This window comes from Globicephala melas, chromosome 3 (genome assembly GCF_963455315.2).
Source record: "Globicephala melas chromosome 3, mGloMel1.2, whole genome shotgun sequence".
Lineage (NCBI taxonomy): Eukaryota > Metazoa > Chordata > Mammalia > Artiodactyla > Delphinidae > Globicephala > Globicephala melas.
The window spans coordinates 58,632,146-58,636,275 of NC_083316.1; the positions used below are offsets into that span (position 1 = coordinate 58,632,146).

Sequence of the window (4,130 nt, forward strand, 5' to 3'; positions counted from 1 at the left end):
AGACATACAGATGGCCAAGAAGCACATGAAAAGCTGCTCAACATCACTAATTATTAGAGAAATGCAAATCAAAGCTACAATGAGGTATCACCTCACACCAGTTAGAATAGGTATCATCAGAAAATCTACAAACAACAAATGCTGGAGAGGGTGTGGAGAAAAGGGAACCCTCTTGCACTGTTGGTGGGAATGTAAATTGATACAGCCACTATGGAGAATAGTATGGAGGTTCCTTACAAAACTAAAAATAGAATTACCATATGATCTAGCAATCCCACTACTGGGCATATGCCCAGAGAAAACCATAATTCAAAAAGACACATGCACCCCAATATTCATTGCAGCACTATTTACAATAGCCAGGTCATGGAAGCAAGCTAAATGCCCATCGACAGATGAATGGATAAAGAAGATGTGGTACATATATACAATGGAATATTACTCAGCCATAAAAAGGAATGAAATTGGGTCATTTGTTTAGACGTGGATGGATCTAGAGACTGTCATATAGAGTGAAGTAAGTCAGAAAGAGAAAAACAAATATCGTATATTAACACATATATGTGGAACCTAGAGAAATGGTATAGATGAACCGGTTTGCAGGGCAGAAATTGAGATACAGATGTAGAGAACAAACGTATGGACACCAAGGGGGAAATCCGCGGGGCGGTGGTGCGGGGGGTGTGTGATGAATTGTGTGATTGGGATTGACATGTATACACTGACGTGTAAAATGGATGACAATTAAGAACCTGCTGTATAAAAAAATTAAATTAAATTAAAAAATTAAAAAAAAGATAAACAATAAGTTCCTACTAGATAGCATAGGGAATTATATTCAATATCCTATGATAAACCATAATGAAAAGGAATACATATATATTCTGAATCAGTTTACTGTATACCAGAAACTAACACAATATTGTAAATCAACTATACTTCAATTAAAAAAAATTTTTAATGTCAATCATAGCATCTGTGTTAATGTTTATCATTAGCACCTACGCAATTCTATTTTTCCCTTGGTCCTGATTTTATATTTCTATTTTCCTAAATTATTACTTATGTCCCAAATATGTGTCTCCAGCTCAGATCACTTTCCAGAGATTCAGAACCAATCTTCTCAGTATCTCAGTTAAATTGCCACAAGAATCTCAAACTCAAAAATGTCTAAAACTGCACTTAATTCCCCACCTAAAAAACCAAAACAAAATATCCAGCTCTTCCTCCTTGCTTTTCTCAAGCTCAAAGAATGTTAACCCCATCCATCTAATAGCCCGAGTCAGAAATCTTAGTCATCCTTGGTTCTTCTCTTTTTCTCACTCTCGATATATGTCAAGATGTGCTAGGTTGTATTGCTGTATAGCAAATAACCCCCAACTCTCAGTGGCTTAATACAATGCAAGTTTATTTCTCCCGCTGACTACTGAGTCGGAGCTGGGGCTCTGCTCCACTTTGTCACACTGCCTCTAGGTCCCAGGCTGAGAGATAAGCCACTACCTCGGCATTCTTGGTCACAACAATGAAGGGAAAAGAGCACTGAAGAGTTTCATCTTGGCGATTTCGTGCTCAGCCCAGAAGCAACACACATCACCTCTGCTAGAGCTGATAACTTGGCCCCAACACCCAACCACAGAAGGCCAGCAAGTACAGCCCTACCACATGCCCAGAGGCAGAGGGCAGAAAAATTAATAAGCAACATTAATGACTACCACACTGTCTTAGGATGGACTCCCCAGAAGCAGACTCTGAGATGAAGATTCACGTGAAAGCGACTAATTAGGAAGTGCCACTAGGAAGAAACAGTAAGGGAGTGAGGAAGAGAGACATGGAAGAGAAGGTAGTTAAGCAAGTGTTTGATATCAAACAAAGTCCCGACTATGGTGGCTGGGGAGCTCGAGGTGCCTGTAGCTGCGGTGCTGAGGTTGGAGCGTCTGCATGTGTGCTGGCTCCTTTTGTAGCAGCTGCTGCTGGAGCTGGAACATTTCCCGAACAAAAGACTAAACTTACAGAAGAATGCAATCAAGTGATGGCTTTTTCTTCAGAATCTGAATAGGGAGGCCACAGGAACAGACGAAGTTGACAAGCTAGAAACTAAATTTATATCTGCTTGGAACAACGTGAAATATAGTTGGGTGTTGAAAACAAAGACATATTTTAGTAGAAATTCCCCTGTTTTATTGCTTGGAAAGTGTTACCATTTTAAATATGAAGTTGTTTAGACTACAGGCATACCTCAGAGATATTGTGGGTTTGGTTCCAGACCACTGCAATAAAGCAAATATTTCAATAAAATGAAAATGAACTGTTACCTGCAAGATCAGGACGTACAATAGAAGATCACGGAATTGAGGGAAATGTAGAAGAATTTCGTAAAGGTTTCATTTCAAGAATATGGCTTACCCACAAGGAAGAATTTCCTCGAATAGAAGGCTCAGCTTTGACAACAGACTGTGCTTGGAGCTGTACATTAAGAACTGGCCAGATGCTATTGGCTCAAGGACTCATTCTACACTTGCTTGGTAGAGCTTAGACCTGGCTGGCCTGATGCTTTGAACACTGAAAATTCAGACTCTGAATCATGGACTTCCAACACTGTAAAAATATTTACTGCATCTTTCAAAGCATCGCTTTCAGGGGAAAGAGAACTCAAAACCCCAACAATTTCTCTGAAGGAGACAATCGGGAGATATTCTGATGATCATGAAATGCAAAATGAAATTTATCACAGGAAAATCATCCCTTGGTTTGGTGATTCCCCCTTGGCTCTCTTTGGTTTACACCAACTAATAGAATATGGAAAGAAGTCTGGGGAAAAAGCTGGAGATTGGTATGGACCAGCTGTGGTTGCTCACATTTTGAGAAAAGCAGTTGAAGAAGCAAGACACCCAGATTTATAAGGAATAACTATTTATGTTGTGCAACATTGTACAGTTTACAGTTCTGAGGTAACTGATAAACAGTGCGCTTCCATGGCCTCTGATAATACAGATGACAAAGCTGTTATTATTCTAGTTCCTGTTAGACTTGGTGGAGAAAGAAACAATGCCGACTATTTAGATTTTGTAAAGGGTATTTTAAGCCTTGAATACTGTGTGGGTATTATTGGTGGCAAACCTAAACAGTCACATTGCTTTGCTGGATTTCAAGATGACACTTTGATTTACATGAATCCTCATTACTGCCAATCTTTTGTAGATGTCAGCATAAAGGATTTCCCTCTTGAGACATTCCACTGCCCTTCTCCTAAAAAGATGTCATTTCGAAAAATGGATCTTAGCTGTACAATAGGATTTTACTGTCAAAATGTTCAAGACTTCAAACGAGCTTCTGAAGAAATCACTAAGTTGCTGAAAATTTCTTCTAAGGAGAAATATCCATTATTTAGTTTTGTAAATGGTCATTCCAGAGACTATGATTTTACATCTACTACAACCAATGAAGAAGACCTTTTCTCAGAGGATGAAAAGAAAAGATTAAAAAGATTTAGCACAGAAGAGTTTGTCTTGCTGTAAAGATTAGCACATTTGTGCTTGATGAGAAGAAATCCTTTGAAGGAGGAAAAAGGAAGAGAAACAAGTATACTTGAAACTGGTTTATTTTCACAAATATCTTAATTTTATGTTTTTTTAAAAAAGAACATTTGAAAATGTACAAGTTTTAAAGCTATTTTTCTGGAAGAGAAATGATTTAGTAAATCTTGATTTCTCATAAATATCAAGTGATTCTGGCTGCATTCCTATTTCCCTAAGATCTGCTGGTGATAACTCTACCTTAACTGCAAGTCTTCCAGTCTTCAAATTCTTCCACCTGGGTCCACTATTCTCCTGAAGGTTTTGTGATATTGGGTCCCAAAATGGGATCACCAAATAGTTTCAAAAGCTTCAGTTTATACTAATGACCAGAAGACCAGAGAATAAATGTTCAGTGCTGCCTAAGCCTCCTGATATTAATGCAACCAAAGGATGCTTTTGGAGGTATTTTGATATTTTAAATAGTAATTTTTAGCTGTGATATGATACAATTACATGAGCAGAATTTTGAGTTAAGGTAATACTTAGCAATCTGATTGTACAATGGCACCTAATTTTACTTGCTGTTGAGCCTTCTCTGGGGAGTGAAGGTAAAGT

The 4,130-nt window shown here is 38.1% G+C and overlaps 1 pseudogene; it reads left to right on the forward strand.

Moving 5' to 3' along the window:
• The first annotated feature begins 1,828 nt into the window (after window positions 1-1,828).
• Window positions 1,829-3,590, forward strand: LOC115848421 (cysteine protease ATG4C-like; annotated as a pseudogene).
• Window positions 3,591-4,130: the final 540 nt, after the last annotated feature.